The sequence below is a fragment of the Canis lupus genome, chromosome 9 (genome assembly GCF_003254725.2).
Source record: "Canis lupus dingo isolate Sandy chromosome 9, ASM325472v2, whole genome shotgun sequence".
In the NCBI taxonomy this organism is placed as follows: domain Eukaryota; kingdom Metazoa; phylum Chordata; class Mammalia; order Carnivora; family Canidae; genus Canis; species Canis lupus.
The window spans coordinates 31,805,434-31,825,809 of record NC_064251.1 but is presented as its reverse complement, the minus strand read 5'-3'; positions in this window follow the sequence as shown (position 1 = coordinate 31,825,809).

Below are 20,376 nucleotides of genomic sequence, written 5' to 3'. Positions count from 1 at the left end.
AAGTGTGCTGTAAATGTGTCAAATGACAGTTAGTGATTGGTCCTTGGGGAGAGGAGATGTTTTGTGCTTGAACTGTGTTACTTGAAAAATTGAGGACCCGAAGGCAAGCTTCTACCTTAAATCACATGGACCTAGAGCAGTTCTGACTCTTACACCAAGGAGGATATATTGAGAATATTATTTCCTTGGCTTTGTGTGGCTCTTTGTATGTCTCAAAGCATATTCATACACATCATCATTCTTGTTCTTTCTTGTTACTTGGCAAAGACAAAGTATGATTATTCTCCCTCCCCCTTATTTTTAGATAAAAGAACAATGGCTTTTTTAGGTTAAAAAACAGGTTGGAGAATTGACTTTCTAACAGAACCAACATGAGGTTGTGGCTGCTACTCATCCTCACCCTCAAGCTCACCTACTGATCACTTCATACTCAGTGCCAAGCATCGTGCTAAGCACTTCATCAATATTACCTCATTTAATTATCTCAGTTCTATGGTATAGGTCCTCTTATGAGCTCCATTTGGAAAGAGAAAAACCAGAGGCTTACAGAAGTGAAAGGCCCATAAGCAGGGACCTGAAACCCCACAGATCCATACTCTCAACCACTGTGTTCTACTTCCACTCTTTCCCCTGCCCCTATGAGGCAGGTGCTGTGACCTTTCCTGAACAGACTGAAGCACAAAAGGATTAATAATTTGCTCAAGGTTAAACAGTGAGTAAATGGTGAAGCCTTGCAACAAGGAGTCTCTGTTCTAGAGGAATGTTCTGGAGTTACGGATAAAACACCAAGAATATTAATTAAGCACGTTGGTAAAATGCACACATTGTACCCAGGCTGGAAGTTCCTCCCAGGAAATGGCTGAAGAAAGATTGTATAACAATAGGCAGGCAATGGGGACCTAGTGTGTCCCTTTATTAAAGGCCACCATAAATTCCTCTGTGGCCTAAGAGGATGGAACAACAAACTAATGTACGGTACTGAAAAAAACAATTGTCAGAGGCATAACATAACTTGAGAAAATCCGAAGGGAAAGAATGAGAGAGTGCAGCTGTAGGGTATCTGGAACACACATTCAAAAGCACTCTGCTAGAACCATCCAGAATAAGTGCTCATTCAGTTATGGCTGTCATTTCCAGGAAACCCATCCCCCATCCCCCAAAGGTATGTGTGTAATGTTCTCTTTTAAACTTGAGTGGCACAAGAAGTAGCTGGCAGTCTTCCCAGGGACATGTCCTATTCCCTCCAGCTACATCATCCACACTGGCAGAGATGCAGAACTCTGTGTGAAGGACCCCAGTCCAGGTCACAAGCAAAGCCTCATAGAGTAAGGAAACCTATCACTCATTGACAATGCGCTGAGCTCACACTGATGCACATGCTTACTCTTTGCTCTCCTCCTGCAAGGCTATATTTCTCCTGGGGGAACATGACATCTTTACTCTGACAAAATGTCCTGAGTGAGAGGGAACACAGACTACAGCCCTTTAGCTGCCATTTATTTGAGGCTGACTGCTGATTTATTTCAACAAGAAGTAGTTCTTTTTCCCCTAAACCAAAGATGTCAAGGTTTTCCATAATTTGAAATCACTTATTATTAACCAGCAAAAAAAAAAAAAAAAAAAAAGCTTATTTACTTCCTGATTTATGCCTGATGACCCTCTTGGGATTTTAAGGATATGTAGAAAAGATATACTTTCATATGTGCTCTAAGTCTGAACTCAGGAATGCCAAAAAATGAAATGGCAGAAAAATGGCAATAACCCACCATATTTTTGCTAATATTTGGCTATACTACTTGAACTGAATGGATTTGAGAGAGTCCAGTGAAAAAGGAGTTCTGGAATCCCACCTGAGCTACTAATTAGCTGTGTAAACTTGGACAAGTCACTTAAGTTTCTGAAACAGTTTCCTCGCCTATAGAATTGAAGACTGTAATATTAAGTTTATTATACTATTCTAATCATTACTTTCACAGTTTAAAACATATCTAGGGCAACTTATCTGAACTTCTCTCATGCTGTTATCATTTTATTGTAATTATTATTATTATTATTTTATTGTAATTATTAGTGTTTTTATCTGTATCATTTTTATTTAGGCCAAAATATCTTAATTGTTTAATAGTTGACAGACTACATCGATTGATCCTCACAGAAACCCAGTAGATAGGACAGGTAGGTATTATTCCACTTCAGAAACAGGAAAAGAAGTCTTAAGGAGATTTCAATAATTTTTTTAAGCTCACACAGCTAGAATGTGGTAGGGGGAATGCAAACCTGGCACTTCTGATTGATTGAGGCTCTGTACTCAGGTCAAATGCTTGTTTAACAGAAGGGCATAGGTTTGCACTAACACATGATTGTTACACCATTCTCGAATCCACTTCTCATTCCACTGCGACTCCAGGACCTACTCCATTCTTTATCAATAGTAGGCCCTCCACCTGCATGTGCTGAATTCATTCATGCATTCATTTATTCATTCATTCAATCTTTCAATATTGATTGAATGCTAGGTACAAAGATACTATGATGAATAATACAGACTTGATTGTGCCTATAGGAAACTTATAGAGGGGGAAGGAAGAAAGGAGGGGAAGAAAGAAGGAAGGAATTCAGAAGGAAAATAAGGAAGAGAAGGAGGAAAAAATGGAGGGAAGGAAAGGAAAGCAAACTAGTCATGGATAGATATTACTTTTGTTAATGTAGATAAAATACAAAGAGTTAGGTCCAGGCCAGATCATTCTCCATAGTGGTGCCGAGAAAGTTCTTGGCCCCAACCTCAGAGTAGTATTTTTGTCAATACTATAATGATTTCCTAAAGGTGACTTGTTGTAGGATTTCTGGATTGCTGGGGAGGAAATGTGAAGGTGTGTCTGGACCGGCTACAGAAGGTCACATAATAGATGGCAGTGAAGTCATGGGAAGCTTGTTAGCTTCATTTTCTGTTACTTCTCTTCATCTAGATGAGAACAGTGTTTATTTAGGAACATTCTGCTTACCTCTTGGCTTAGAAACAAGTCATAAATTTTACAATTCTCATAGAAGATTTAATTTCTTTGTGCCTTTTCTCTTTGACATAAACTCATGGACACTTTGAAAAGCAGCCCTGAGCTATGCATCAATGTTTCCAAATACATTCCAATTACATAAAGTGTAACAATAACTCTGAATAATAATTTTTTTTGGCATGGTCATTCCATCCAATAGCAAGGGAAGGGAAATAACATTTCTGAACTACCTATAGCAGGTTCTCCCCCCCTCTTCTGTTTTGTTCACTGTTTTACCCTCAGTCCAGGACATAGCAGCCCTCAGTTGGTGTTAAATGAATGTATGAACAAACGATGTTAGAGCAATACTGTGACTCGGGTTTTTTTACTTAAATTACCCAGATTAGAAACTAAGAAACTAGGAAACTGATTTACTACATTTCATGAAAATATTTATAAAATAATAAAATTGAGAATTGAGTTATTTATACAGAATGTGTTACATTTTAATTTTCTTTAAAATTCCCTGCCTTTTGGATTTATAAATATTGGCAACAATTTATTTCCTGCATTTATATTCACCGTGGCATACTGGTAAACATCATGTGCCTAACCAGTAGATAGAAGGATAGCAAACTATACATCTTCTAAGAATTTAGTACTTGAATAGCATGAATAATGTGTTAACCCAAACCATGTTACAGATAAAGGACTCATGTTGTTAGTACTTTCTACCAATGGTGTCTAAACCTAAAGCAGTGGCCACAGGCATTCTTCTATAATGTCATATTTTCTACTGCATCCTTTAGGGAAAAAAATTATATTTATTACTAGTGTAAATGAGTTACTTTTATTAATATAAATTGCAATGATCAAATTCTTAAACAATTTTGATGAATGAAGATCATATGGCAAACTGACACCAAGAATTTTTTTTTTAAGATTTTATTTATTTATCCATGAGACACAGACACACACACACACAGAGGCAGAGACACAGGCAGAGGGAGAAGCAGGCTCCATGCAGGGAACCCGACATCGGACTGGATCCCAGGACTCTAGGATCATGCCCTGGGCTGAAGGCGGCGCTAAACTGCTGAGCCACCCAGGGATCCTCCTGACACCAAGACTTTATGTGCTATAATCCATTTTGTTCTTTGACTAGCTTTGTAAGAAAAAATGCACAAGCAAGACATTTTTTAAAAAATCACTGGGTTCCAGGATCTTTCTGGTCTTGATTCCTTCTACAAATTAGCATTTAATATGTTAGAGAATCAGAGACTCCTTTCAGAGTTAGAGACCCTTTCCTTAGAAGTTTTTGCACATCAAATAGAAACTTGTATGTAATCTCTCAAAATTAAATCTAGTGTGAAATTCAGGTGTCCAGATTCAAGTCTTTCTCCATTGTACAGAGAGAAAACAAAACTGATGGGACATTCAAATAAGAGAACTGACAGAATAATGCCCTCCCCCACCCATATATGTCCATGTCCTAATCCCCAAAAGGTGTGAACATGTTAAGTTACACCACAAAGGTAAATTAAGATTGCAGATGGAATTAAGGTTGCTAATCAGTTGACCTTGAGATAGAGATTATCCTCGACCAATGTCCTTATGAGTGGAAGAAGGATACAGAAAAGTCTGTCAGAGTGATGTGATGTGAGGAAGACTGAACCAAACATTGCTAGCTTTGAAGATGGAAGGGGGCCACATGCCAAGGAATGTAGGCAGCCTCTAGAAGACAGAAAAGAGAAGGAAACATCCCCTAGAACCCCTGGCAAGGAATGCATTCCTGCCAACATATTGATCTTAGCCCATTTGGGGCTTCTGACCTCAGAACTAGAATAATAAATTTGTGTTGTTTCAAGACACTAAGTTTGTGATAATTTGTTACAGTAACAATAGAAAACCAGTACTATATTCCCTCTCCCCTTCAATATCACCTTTAACCTTCCTCATTACATCAAGCTTGCCAAGCCCTTCTCCCTCAGACCATTGAATTCTGCAGTCAGAAATCTGCTCTAACCCCAATGTTTATAGCAGCAATGTCCACAATAGCCAAACTGTGGAAGGAGCCTCGGTGTCCATCGAAAGATGAATGGATAAAGAAGATATGTTACATGTATACAATGGGATATTATTCAGCCATTAGAAACGAAAATACCCACCATTTGCTTCGATATGGAGGGACCTGGAGGGTATTATGCTGAATGAAGTAAGCCAATCGGAGAAGGACAAACATTATATGGTCTCATTCATTTGGGGAATATAAAAATTAGTGAAAGGGAATAAAGGGGAAAGGAGTGAAAATATCAGTGAGGGTGACAAAACATGAGAGACACCTAACTCTGGGAAATGAACAAGGGGTAGTGGAAGGGGAGGTGGGCAGGGGGTTGGGGTGACTGGGTGATGGGCAATGATGGGGGCACTTGGGATGAGCAGTGGGTGTTATGCTATATGTTGGTAAATTGAACTCCAATAAAAAAAATTAAAAAAAAAATAAATAAAATTGAAAAAAATTAAAAATAAAAACTCAAAAAACAAACAAAACAAAACAAAACAAAACAAAACAAAAAAAAACGAAATCTGCTCTAATGGGGCTCTGAAATGCAACACTCCCAAAAAGGCCAGCAGACCCAGGGAGGGGTCTCTCCACTGAAAATCAGCTCATGATTTTCATATATAGAACCATGGGCTTTGCCCTTAATCAACTTTAGCCTTTGATGACTCCATCTTATCCTTCTCTGTGCCCCCTTTGTTGTCTCAGACAAGTTCTAGAAAGAAGAAAGACTTTTAATTATCAGCAGATTATTTCTTGGCACAATTTTTATCCATTCTTTTTGCAAGGATCATCACCTTTATCCTTGTCACCTCCTGAACACTCTGGAATGTGTCTATAGGGCAGAGCCTTTGTCTTGCTTGATCTCTTTCTTCCTTCATTGTGTTGAACTTGTCAACAGATATGTTTCATTGAATTTGATTTTCAACATTTAGACTCTCAGTTCTTCACCTTCTTCCCCTTTATTTTCCTCTGTTATCATGCACATCTGTTTTGTTCTTCAAAGACTTCAGTGTTATTTTACTCACTTGAGAGCTTTCCTTTTACCACCAAAAAAATTCCTCACTTATGATATCAAGAAAAGAGATGACAGATGCCATGCTTTTAAGTTCTGCCTTTGATATTTTTACACTTCTTTTCTTCCTGTTCCTGTCAGAATTTTATGAGATTTCATAGGCCTCTGCAAAACATCTCAGCTTTTGAGAAATTAAATGAATCAGTGTGTGATCAGAGAGTATAGCAGACTTCATTTTACATATCACAACCTTATTTGGCCATAAATAATGAAAATTCTACTGGTTGACTTGTCAGCAAGCAAACGCAAATTAGTATTACTTAATATTTTTTATTATGAGGAAATTAAAAGATTTCAGTGTATAAGTCTTTAAAAATATTGTATATCCAACTTTATTTTCTTATTTTGACATGCACTTGAAATGTACTCCCGGAAACAACAACTTCCTTTTTGCTTGCACTGAGTTTCCCTATATTGTCAAATTCATTTTTATGAATGCTTAATACATTTTAATTTTATACATATTAACTTTACCATAATGACAATGATTATGGGCATTATGACAAATGATGAAGAAAATGATTATTCTCTTGCTGTAGAGACTATGGCTGTAGCCACAGGGTATTTAGATTACCAACTCCAAGATATTTTTTTGGAATAGTGAAAGAGGTTTGCATACTTTTGCCACTACCTCCATGAAAGCTTAAGCCCTAGAATCAAATGGATGTGGATTCAAATCCTGGCCCCACTCCTGACTAGCAGTATGACTTCAGGCATTTACTTATTTTCTTTTTTTTTTTTTTTTCATTTACTTATTTTCAAATCTTATTTATTCTCATCTAAAAATTGTGTATTAGAGTTTTTATCCCATAGGGTTTTTTATGAAGCTTAAGCATGAAAATAACTACAGTGCATTTGGCACAAAGCTTAGGATCCAATAAGTGCTTAATAAATATTAACCATAAATAACATTATTATCATTTAATCCCAGATTAAATTCTGAAACTTCAGTCTTCCAGGATGGGAAACAAAACACAAGGATTCATTAAAGAAGTGAATGCTTTTATTTGTGTGTTTGTTCTGCAGAAGTGTGAGTTGAAAGCAATTTCATGGCCAACAGTATTGTGAAAGATTAATTTGGAGGCATTGTTCAGAACAAACTAAAAGGAGTATAAGAGGCAGGACACCAGAAAGAAAACCACGGACGTCACAGGGATCTAAAGTTATAAAGGTCTATATTGATGAGCTTAGTACCCTTTTACTTAAATTGGCTTGATTGTATTTAGTATTTCAGGGCATTCATTGAATTTTTCTTCTTTGCTAGTTTCCTTAATTCTATGCCTTACTTGCACAGCCAACAAAAGGCCAATAAAAATGAATTTTGATCTCAATTTCTGTCTTAGTCTGTTCAGGGTATTATAGCAAACTACCATAAACTTGATGGCTTAAAACTACAAAACTTTATGGGCACCTGGGTAGCTCAGTCAGTTAAATGTCTGAATTTGGCTCAGGTCATGATCCTAGGGTCCTGGAGCCCCTTGTCTAGCTCCCTGCTCAGTGGGGAATCTGCTTCTCCCTCACCCTTAGCCCCTCATCTCCATTCATGTTCTTTCTCTCTTTCTCAAATAAATAAATAAAATATATATATTTTTAAAAAGCTACAAAACTTGATTTCTCACAGTTCTAAAGGCTGGGAAGTCCAAGATAAGGCTCTGGCATATTAGGTGTCTGGTGAGAACTCTCTTCCTGACTCATAGAGGGTCATTTCCTCATGGAAGGGGCAAGAAAGCTCTCTGGACCTCTGTTATAAGAGTACTAATTCCATTCATGAGGGTTCCACCTTCATGACCTAATTGCCTCCCAAAGGCCCCGTTTCCTAATATCTTCATCTTGGGAATTAATATTTCAACATATGAATTTGGGGGTACACAAACATGTACTCTATTTGTACGATTATTTATTATCAATTGTCCTGGCCCTTTTTACTGGCTCCTTCGAGTATTTTGTTCTTCCATTACTTGTGTGGTTCTTGTGTCTACTATCATCGAATTCATTAGATATGGACCTTAGAGCCAAGACAGTCTCCAGGGTAGAAACTGAAATCAAAGTCAGGCAAAATGTACAACCAAGTCATGAATATGAAGAGGCCAAGCCAAGCAAGAGATTGTAGGTACTAGGAAACAGGACAAGAATTTGAGGAAAAAAAGTACTTTTTTTCATGGCAGCATTGTCCATTTAACTAAGCTAAGATCAGGCAGTGGAATGATTTGTGATAGGCATGGCCTTATGGAGCTTTTACTCCATGGGGCAGGCAGGCACCAATCAAATAATTGTAAGTTCACACCAAGGGTAAGTCCTACAGAGGTGATGTCCCCAGAGCAATGCAAGAAAGATCTGACCTGGTCACAGAAGTCATGAGGGATTTCTTTGAAGAAGGAACAACTGAACTGAGGATGATCATTGACTCAGGTTGAAATATAGGGCAAGCCAGGCCTCAGGGGCAGTCTTCCAAATCTCAGGTGCTCTTACAAGGCCTGGTTGAAAGTGTGATTGAAGTTGCCTGGGACCCTAAGTGCTCAACATTCTTACATATGAACTCCTTTGGCTTTGCCTGCTATTCTTCCCTTGGACTTCTACCTGCTGAGTGTAGCAGGTCAGAATTTGTCCTGTGTCCCTTCCAAATCCTGGTGGCTTGGAGTACCAGGACAAGAAACCAGACTCCATGCATCTAGATCCCACCTCAGCAGTGACCTGTATGTCCAGATATTTTCTATACCTGGCTTAGCCTTGTCTGGGAGGGACTTTACACATTTTACTTTTGACTTCTCTCTTATATCCATTCCTCTTAACATGCCCCTCTCCTATATTCCTACTTTGAGACTTGGTTTAGGTCTGTACTTCCCTAATATTTCTTACATATGGTCTCTCTCATATTCCCTTTACTTGTAAGCACATCCCATACTCTCTGGATCATGCATTCTAGAGAGTCGGCAACAAAGACAGACTCAATTTGAGACCAATGGTCATTGAAATGCATAATCACGAATGTGCTTTCTGGCAACTAGGCATGAACAGCAAGCAACCACTAAATGAAAATAGTGTTCCTTGTACTCAGGGATAAACAGAGCCTCCCTGTCTTCTCACTTCAATGTTCACACCTGCAGCTGTCAGTGAACATCCTCGAATGCTTTGCTGAACATTGGGGGAGGGAAGAGTCTCAAGGCTTTGCTGATTCTCAGGATTCTGCTCCTCCTGCTCTTATTCTTTCCCTATAAGGTTACAAGGAATCTGAATAGCCCCATCACCATCCTCTTTCTTTCTACATTGCAACATCTGTGGCTGCTCACTCTCCCCCTCAGATAACCAGAGCTTGGGCTATGTTCTCATGTTCACCACAGCCCTGTACTGATAAACTCCCTGAACAGCACACTATCCTGAAGAGGGAGAAAGAGTAGGACTAACACAGAGAGAGGCAACATGACCTACCCAAGACTTCTTAGCGAGTGAGTAGTAGAGCTGGGATTAGAACTCTGGTCTCCTCGCTGGTGTCTCTATACTCTTTCCACTAAGTTATATTTGTTTTGTTTGAATGTTTTATTTTAAAATAGGGTATTTTAGCCAAGAACAGTGTGTTGAATAGTTTCTATTTTCCTGTCTGAGAAGATTCTCCACCCTCTGGGAAGCTGCAGGCAGCCTCTACATCTGCCCTATCCTTCAGCTTCCCGTTGGGTTCAGTCAATAGGGAGTCCTGGTGGGAGGCTAAGGGTGTGGAAATAATGAGATCAGAGTAGTCTCATCCCCACCCCCTCCTTGCTAACCAGGGTTTTAGTCATTGTGGCCTCCACCCAAGGCTTCGATTCCTGTTCATCGTCCTTCCTGTGCCTCTCTTTGAGATCAGACAACCACGCTTTCCTCTCACCCACCTCAGAGCTAGGGATAGCAATGGCTGCCCATTCTAGTTCTTGCCTGTCTCCCCATCTCCTGTGGATTTCCCTTAACTCCCCAACCCTCCTGTAAATTGTCATTTCATTAAATATTCTCCTCTATCGTCCACTTGTGGGGACCCTCTGTTTCCTCTCAGAACAAGGATTAATACAAAAGCTTGTGAAGAAGTCTCTGTTTATTCTATTCAGCCATAAAGCACTGCCCCCTGAACTTCTTTGCTCTTCTTAAATTTGCTAATGGGCATAGCTCACATCCTATGAAGTATGTTTACTGTGTGGGGCTCCTGAGAGATCGGTAGTATCCATAAAATCCCACTCTCTCCTCCTCAAGATGTCCCACTGAGCCTCTGGATAGGATTTCTACCAACTTCAAGGAGAAAATACCATCCCCTATATAAGGTTCAGGATGGGCATTCATGGACAGGACCTTCACTTCAGTGTAACAGAAAATTGTTGGATCAGTAAAAGAAGACCCTTCTGGGCCTGTCTTCGGGAAACTAATGTTTGTCCTGTACCAGCACAAGCACTTTAAAATCTCTTTATGAGAAATGGTCCTTGCCACTGGACTGGAAGTGCTTGCTTTTGGTGGCTTGCATGGTGCACTGCAGTCTCCTAGGGAGGTCCCTAGGAAATGGGATTCCCAGGGCTCATTCCATTACCACAGTATACACTTGAAGGGACCTAAAACAACAACAACAAAAAAGGTTTCCAATCATCAGCCATAGGTTTTAGGAAATCTATGAGAGGCTCCTAGCCATAGTGGTTTTAGCCTCTTCACCCCACCATCATCCTATGCCACATCTTTTTCCTCCCAAAACTGTGTCTAAGCCATTTAGAAATTGTCATTGACTGCGTCTCCAAGCAATAAAAAGCCCCACAAAACACAAGGCCTGGACAATGTCAGTTTGCCATGATCATGATGCACTCTTTGAAAAAAACTCTGCTACAGCACAATCACCTGGTCTAGCCACCCTGGCCCAGATAATGCTATTGTTATTCTTTGCAAGACTGTTTTAACTTTCCAGAGCTTTTCCAAGCCCTCTATTTCCTTAGATCCACCTTGTAAATCTATACCATTGGCAGGACAACTACTGTTATCCTGTTTTCACAGAGAGATGAGGAAACTGAGATTATGATTTAAGTCCTTAAAGCTAGCTGTTGGCAGGACTGGGATTCAAAATTAGGTCTTCTTATGTTCCCTGGTTTCCCATTCTCCCTTTTCCACTCTATTAAGTTTCATCTCATGATCTTTATATACACAGCCTATCGATGTTCTTATTGAAAGTTCTCTGAACACTATTTCTTTTTTTTGTTTGAGAATTTATTTATTTATTTATTATTTATTTATTTATTTATTCATGAGAAACACAGAGAAAGAGGCAAAGACACAGGCAGAGGGAGAAGCACACTTCCTGCAAAGAGCCCGATGCAGGACTCCATCCCGGGACCCCAGGATCACGACCTGAGCCAAAGGCAGACACTCAACCAGTGAGCCCCCCAGGTGTCCTCCAAACACTATTTCAATGGTATTCTTATTCTTACTCATGTTATAGGAAATTCCAAATCAATTGTGTACCAAACAGGTTTGTGTTCTTCAAGTTAAAAAATTCATGTATTAAAGCATTTACCATTGAAAGTACAAAAATATTGTGGTAATAAATTCAAAGCAGCTTTAAAACCCTAACATAGTAGAGGAAGCAGTACCAGCAATAGCACTGAACCCTGAATTCTGCTACAGTCTACCTCCCTCACCTAGAGCATGAAGCTCTGCACAGGCCCAGTGAGCTAGAAGTTTCCCAGAGGGAAACTTAGGTTCTCTAAGATTAAGTGCCTCCATGCCACAATCCAGGACAGGGGCCCAACAGGAGCCTTTCCAAAGATTAGTTTCCACTAAGTTGAGTATTATAAGTGGATAACTAGCCTCCCTGTGTCAGAAACCCTCCCACTTACAAAGCTGTACATATCATGTGTTCTGGGACCACAAGTCTAGGGAAGAAAACAGCCTCATTGCCACTGATGCTATTCCTCTTCTGTGATGACACAGAGGGTGTTAAATGTTGGCAAAGCTGGCACCTCCCCTAGAGATGCTCACCAACCGTGAAGGAGATATGCATGAGCTGAGAGCAAAGAAAGAGGTTGTTCCTATTTAGCACCCTTAGATTTTTCATTTCGTGATATTCACCATTAGTGAGGTGAAATTCAAACAGGCTTCACATGGTCCCCACCGTCCACAACCCACAGGCACCTCAGCCTATTCTCTCTCCATACCAACACCCAAATGGAGGAACAGCTTTTCAATATTCTCTGACCATCAGCAATGTACTCAGTGCTGTCCTGAGCCCTAAAATACACATGAGGATCAATCTCTATCCTTGAAGGAAGTTTTTTTTCAAGATGGGGCATCAGATAGCAAAACATAATAAAGAAAAAGAATTGCTATTTTTTTCACCAAAGCTTCCTTCCTTATCTGGAAACCTAGACTTTTTCTTTCTTTCTTCTGAGTACCCTGATTGATTTGCTTGAACAAAGGTGGACACAGATTTAAGTTGAGAAAAGGAGGCTGTAGGACCAAACATAAAACAGAGAAAATAAATTACATGTCTTGGAGCTAATCCCAGAGGGCAAAAGTGATGAGGACACAAGAGGCAGGGGTGGAGTGAGGCGCTAGTGAAGCTGGCACTATGCCTGGAGAACAAGACAGTGAGCAGCTATGGAAGCATCTCCAGAGTGAAGTGGCTGAGGCTGATAGAACAAAGATGTCTAATGTCCACTTTGAAGTTATTTGCACTGCTGCCATGTAAATTCCCTCCACTCCTCCTTCCAGTAAAATCCACCCCGCACAAATTGCCTTCTGCAAGGGCAGATTTTGTAAATACAAGGGAAAGGCCTGCATTTTCCCTCTGGGCTGAGATGGTGCAGAACCCCCACACACTGCATGGCACATGCAGGATGGTAATAACCCACGAGCTAAGGACCCAGTCATGTGAGCCCAGTGTGAAGACCCTGGGGGTAGGGATGTGTGGCCTGGACTTCTACAAAGCATAGAAGAGACTTTCATCATATGGGCTGACATATGTGAAAGAAATTAAGTGAAATGTTAAAAGTACTAGAGGTTAAAGAACAATATTACAGGCTTGGGTAGAGAAATTAAAGGAACAAGAGATGGAGAATCAGGGTTGAGAGGGCTTTACAGAGAAGGGAAAATTTAAGCAGTGTTTGAAAAAAAAGAATAGTGAGCCATTTCACCAGATTGGAAAGGAAGAGAGGGAGGGAGAAAGGAAGAAGAAAGGGTATTCTAGGTAGAGTTGATGGCTTATGCCAGGGTTTCTCCCCCTCAGCACTATTGACATTTGGGGCATTTTGCAGATTTCATAATCACAGGGAATAGTTCTGTGCATTGCAGGGTATTTAGCTGTGTTCCTGACCTCTACTCGCTAAATTCAAGTATTTATTCACCAATACCACCCCCTACCCAGTTATGACAAATGAAAGTGTCTCCATATATTACTAAATATCCCCTGGGGAACAAGGCACATGGCATGTTTAGGGAATGAAGTTCCATGAGACTGAAGCTCAATATCCATTGACATTAGTGGGCAAAGCAAGATAAAAATGAAGTTGGTCAATAATTTGTGGTCAGATGGTGGAAGAGGGGCTCAATGTTTACAATGGATTTGACATTGTTGTCTATGCTACAGAAATTAAGATGGGAATTTTAAGCATAAATGGCACAGTCTAATCTAAATTTCAAAAAGATAGCCAGAAGTAATATCGAAATGACTTGGAAGGGCAAAGCCTGGGGTAAGGGAATTCAATTAGTTGATACGTCCAGTTAGAAAACAGATACAACTACCCTACCCTGCTTCTTTGTCACTCTGTCTGTAGACTAGTCTGTAACTCTTACCCTAAGAACTTCCATGTAGGACCAGCCAAAATGCCTGGCCTTGACTCGGCACTAGTGTTCTGAAGGCTGAGAACACCTGCAGCTCTGCCCCCCTTATTTTAGCAACAATTCTTGAAGCAGCCAGAAGCTTACACCCAGAAGCCCTTTCAACTGTTTGTTGTGTTGTTGCTAACGGAGCCTGAGGTCTAAAAGGGGTTCCCAGGGCATGTTGACTAGCTATCTGCTACCCACAGAGTCAGGGACATGGCTTGTAGAGGGGCTGCTTGGCTTAAGCACCGTGAACAGAATTGGTGGTTATTTAAAGCCTCCAGCAGTAGTGTCAATGTCGCTTTGGCATGTTTTTTTTTTTTTTTTTTAAAGATGCTTTCAGGGGCCAGGAGTGATGGCTGGCTGATTTTTCCATTTAGTCTTACTAATTTGGGATTTGGGCTGCACTTAATAAACAGCTGTTGTAACATCTTCAGATTCCTAGGCAAAAATGGGGGTGATTTTGGGAATTTGCCTTTGATCTGTTCAGAATTTGGGTAGTTGACCTTTCTCCGTTGGGAATGAGATAGTATGCAAAGTAGGTTCAGGACTTCTATAACATTTGGGACAAAAAAAAATGTCCTTGATTATGAAGAATACATGTATTCAACAAATACATAGTGAATATCTACTGTGGTCCAAGCAATGAAGAGAGCTTTCTAAAACTCCCATCCTGGTAGTTTACAAAGACAGTTACCTCCAAATATGGTACCCCAAGGAAACCATTCCTTCATTTTTTAATTTACCCTACATAAGCTATATGTAGGGTACATTAACTGTGCAGGCACAATAGTCCTAAGTATAAAATGAAGAATGTCCACATTCCTTGACCTACAGAAATTTATATACTGGCACAAAAGAACTATTATACAATGAGATAGTGATATAATAGATCTCTTAATTATAATAAATAAGAGCAGAGAGAAAAAGTTCCTAAACTCTCCCTGGGAATCAAAGACAGTTTTCCAGAACATGATTTGCTCACAGAGAGCCAAGACCAGGTCTGTGTTGGTATACCACTATACTTTTAGTGCTTAGTGCAGTAACTCACACACAGCAGCACCTCAAATATTTGTTAAATGAATGAATTAATGAGGTAGTGATTATGTTGACATTTGGAGCTTCCATATGGCCTTGGCACCAAAAAACAAGATGCCCAACCTAGAGTCCTTCTGAGTCTTCAAGTGGCCGTGAGTACCAGCAGGGGTAACTTCAAAGATGCCAAGACCCCTACTTTTTCTAATACACTCATAATACAGTAAGCTGCCAAGATATTCATGTGAATTCTTGCCTTTGAAATAATTCCTTAAGGCAATATGTTTCTCATTTTGAGGTTATTATAAGACAAAGGAACATTTTCCTTGATTAGCTTGTCCTTCAGAAATAGAGCATGGAAAATAAGCATGTAACTCCTCAAAGCTCTGGAAAATATGAGATGGACTCAAAGGTTTGGGCATTCTTCCCTTTGGCTTGGCTCCATCAGAACTCTCAAGATCCTTTGCAGCAAGACTCTGCTTAAAGTATAAGATACTTCACATCCTAATCCTTATCATGGAGAAAGCTCAAATGTAGTGAAACTACACAGTACTGGGCATTAAGAGGGTATGGGGACTTTTTTCCTTTTAAACACAAGCTAATCTCTTTTCTTCTTTTTTTTTAAATTTTTATTTATTTATTTATTTATGATAGTCACAGAGAGAGAGACAGAGAGAGACAGAGACACAGGCAGAGGGAGAAGCAGGCTCCATGCACCGGGAGCCCGATGTGGGATTCGATCCCGGGTCTCCGGGATCGAGCCCTGGGCCAAAGGCAGGCGCCAAACAGCTGCGCCACCCAGGGATCCTTCTTTTCTTCTTTGATTTCAGCTCCCTTCTCTACCCTGCCTCAATATCACAGTCTCAGTGAGTATCACATGAAATCAGACTGTGAATGCTTTTTTGGAGGCCAAATACTGTAGAAATGTTCAACCCAACAAATGTTTACTGATTGAGCGCTAGACTGGACAATTTGAGGAAGAACAGTGACAAGAACTAGACCACACCATCAATGCACTTACTAGCTATTTAGGAAGACATGCATGAAAAGATACCCATAATACCTGTCAGGGTGGGATAAATTACATAATTCTACAAGATCCTTTAAAACCTTGAATGAGACTAACGAGAAAAAAACCCAAAATGGATTAATTCAGAATAAATCATTAGTTTTTTTATTGCTGCATAAAAAATTACCACAAATTTAGCAATTTAATGGAACACCCATTACTTATTTCACAATTTTTGTAGGTCGTAAGCCTGGGCACAGTGTAATTCTGTTCTCCACTAGGGGTCTTACAGGCTGAAATGGAAATATCAGCTAGGCTATATCTCATCTGGAGCTCATGGTTCTCTAGCTCATGTGGTTGTCAGCAGAATTCAGTTCCTTGCTTCTTGCCCACAGTCAACAAGGGTTACTCTCAACTTTTTTTTTTTTGAAAGACTTTATTTATTCATGAGAGACAGAGAGAAAGAGGCAGAGACATAGGCAGACCAGGAAGCAGGCTCCCTGTGGGAGCCACCCAGGTGCCTCTATTCTTAACATTTAAAGGCTGTTCTTAGGTCCTAGGAGTCACTCTCAGGTCCTTGCCACTTGACCGTCTCCTTCTTCAAAGCCAGCAACAATAAATAAAAAACCTCCCCTCCACATGTTGGATTTCCCTCTTTAAGAAGAACCTAGTCCCAGGATATCTGGGTGGCTCAGTGGCTGAGTGTCTGCCTTCGGCTCAGGTTGTGATTCCAGGGTCCTGGGATGGAGTCCAACATCAGGCTTCCCCATAGAGAGCCTGCTTCTCCCTCTGCCTGTGTCTCTGCCTCTCTCTCTCTCTCTGTGTGTGTGTGTTTCATGAATAAATAAATAATCTTTAAAACACAACAAAACAAAAAAACTACATCAAAGACATGAGCTGGCTTTGAGACCATCTATTTGAAATTGGGACTACCTCTGAAAATTCAGGACATGTAGCTCCCACCTGCCAGTGGAAATGTATGCACCCCAGCAGCGTTCTGAATGAGGTATTTGTAGAATATGTGTAGCATCATGGGATGAAGGCATGGGTGAGGTGCTCAGGTGTTTTAGTCATGGCAAGCTTCCAACATTGTGCAGTAGAGAAAGAATGGGCGAGAAGACAGACAGAGCTGAGTTTAAAGGCTGGCTGGCTCCAGTCCCCCGAGCCCCCATATGGCTTTGAAGACTAAGTTTCAATTTTCAGTCATGAAAAACCCCCAAACAATGTGTACTATCCAGGCTGCTGTGGGGGCTAGTGAGATAGTGTATACAAAGCATTAGAATACCTAGCAAAATTAGACCCTATAGGCTTTGGTTGCCCACACGACCCAGTGACAACCAGACCACCAGACAGGGCAGACAGAGGCTCAGCTGGGTAGCAAAGTTAAGACCCTTGAAGTCTGCACACGCACTATTGCAGTTCAGTGACAGAAAGCTTTGCTGCTAAGGCTTTGGGAGACTTGGATGAGCCACTATGCATGAGGAAGAAATCTTCCCCCTTGGGGTATACAACCCGTATCATCCCCTCCCTTTGAGCATGAGTGGGAAGTGTGGGTATGATGGGATAGTCTTGTTATTATATGGGACACTGAACTTTGAGAAAGGAGGATTATCCTTTTTTTTTAAAAAGATTTTATTTATTTATTCATGATAGTCACACAGAGAGAGACAGAGAGGCAGAGACACAGGCAGAGGGAGAAGCAGGCTCCATGCAGGGAGCCCAACGTGGGATTCGATCCCAGGTCTCCAGGATCGCCCTGGGCCAAAGGCAGGCGCCAAACCGCTGCACCACCCAGGGATCCTGCGAGAAAGGAGGATTATCCTTAATGAAACTGATCTAGGGACACCCAGGTGGCTCAGTGGTTGAGCGCCTGCCTTTGGCCCAGGGTGTGATCCTAGAGACCCAGGATCGAGTCCTGCATCCGGCTCCCTGCATGGCGCCTGCTTCTCCTTCTGCCTCTCTCTCTCTCTCTCTCTCTCTCTGTGTGTGTCTCTCATGAATAAATAAATAAAATCTTAAAAAAAAAAAACTGATCTAATTAGATAAGTCCTGTAAAGAGATTGGGCTCTTCTTCTTTTTTTCTTCTTCTTCTTTTTAGGGAGCCCGAAGTGGGACCCGATCCCGGGACCCCAGGATCACGCCCTGGGCCGAAGGCAGGCTCCAAACCACTGAGCCATCCAGGAATCCCTTGATGTTGGTTTTGAACATTTCTTCACTACAATAAGAATTTAGAGAGCATGACCAGAAAAATAGAAGAAAAGTGTAATTTCTCTTTGGAGATTTATAGAATTCTAGGAAGAATATTTATACCCCTGCCTAAAAAAGGGTTATTAATACTGTCTAATCAGTATGTGTAAAATTTCTTGGCTACTGCTACTGAGAGATGAGAGACCCTTCTACAAGCTGCAGGAACTCCCTATGTTGCTGTTTGATTCGTAACCACGCAGACACACATACACACACAAAGGGATTTGATTGGGATAATTCTTTCCTCACTTTATTGACATATTTTTTTCTGCTTGTGATTATCTGAGATCTTCAGGAATTAAAATACTTCATAAAGAAATAAAGAACTGTTCTCGAGGTAACCTATCAGCGTGGTTTCTTAATGGTATCTACAGAGGGTTATCTACCTAGTGATCCCCAACCTTTCCCTCAATCCTTTTCACATCATGACAAGCACAGAAAAGATATGTAGGGTACACAGGATAATTAGATGAGGCTGCCAACAGTCGGGAGCCACTGTTTTGGGTCTCTGACTACTCTCAGACCATTTCTCAGGCCCTGAGAACTAAAGGAAATAGGATGTCTACATACCTATAGCCCACTTGACACCCAGACACAGCAGTTGGGAAGCTCTTGTTGACTCAATAGAGTATTGTACTTAATTGAGTATTGTCAGATGTTCAATTCAGTAACTATTTACTGAGTGATCATTACATGTCAAGCACTGAGTCCACGTGCTAGGAATACAGAGATGAATAAAAGAGTCCCATCCTCAAATAACTCAGTCAGATGTGTGAAAACATATACTCCATCATTAAGATAGAAAATCATCTGCATCTTTGTGCAAATCCAAATGTTGACAGTGGCCACCTTAGGTACTAGTTGAGGATTCGTGAGGCCTCCAGGGGCAGAGGGGGAAAACTGCTCACTTAACCATACTAGCCATGTGGGGAAACAGCAAAATCAGCATAAGCATGCAAGCCACTTTCTTGCCAAGCCTGTTCTTTTAATGGCATATACTGCAGTTAAAAGGCCATTATAGGTTCTACTTTCAATTGTGACATATTATTCATACAACTCTGTTGTGTTTTTATTATCCTCCCTAGTAATTACCATTGTGTTTAGTAATCAACAGCACTGATTTACGCAAGTTACTTTCAAGTCAATCACTCCAGCACTTAAAAACAATGGCTTTGAATGGAGTTATTTCCTGGGAGAATGTTAAATGTTTCCGAGTTCAGATAGCCAAGGAAAGGCGGCTCCCTGTGTGTAAGGGAAGAGAATGAAAAGTTTTCTGGCAGCTGGACCAAGATAAAGTGTTCAAATAAGTGCCATAGTGGCTTGGGAGTGAATGGGAGTAACTCACTGTTTCCTGCCTAAATTTGTGCTGTTGGATACATTCAGCTACCTCACGCAGCATGCTTTTAATTACTGATATAAATTCTGATAGAGTTCTCAAGGGATCAGAAATAACCTTTAGCCATTCTGTCTGGAAACAATAGCAGAACAGCAAAGGAAAGGTAGCCAGTGCAAGTGATTCTAAGGACATAGAGAAGGAAACTCCTTTACGTCCCATTTATTGTCTAAGCCTCACACCACTGAGCTGGTTGCTTATGGATCTGAATTCCAACTCAAGATTTTTAACTTATTAAAACAGAGTCTAAAATCCCATGTTTCAGCAAACTAAAAACTGGCCCTAAAGCCTGGGAAGGGATAGAAGGAAGGGATGGACCCATTGGTGGACAGTGCCATGATCTCATACTGGAACTGAAGGAGGGCAAGTGAAAGAAAACTGCCTCTTACTTAAGGCATACTCTGTACCAGGTGTTTTAGATCTTATTATAAGTGTAAAGGAAGTAACTTTTAAATACTAATAAGTGGCTTTGGAAGTGCTCACAAACATGGGCCAGGAAAGGGGAACAGCATCTCTTGCCCATGTGTGTGGTTTAAGAATCCTAAAAGGCAGCTCTCAGATACACTGTGCAAAGAAAGACTCAAGTCAGAAACAAATAGGTCACCTAAAATTTAGACAACAATCCAAACAGGGTGAAGTGAAAAGCTCGAATTTGTAGATCAAAATGGCAGGGACCCATGAGAGTCCATGCCAGATCTTTCTACCTCTCCTCATTCCAGATCTGCCTCCTAGAATCCCAGCCAAGACCAGAGG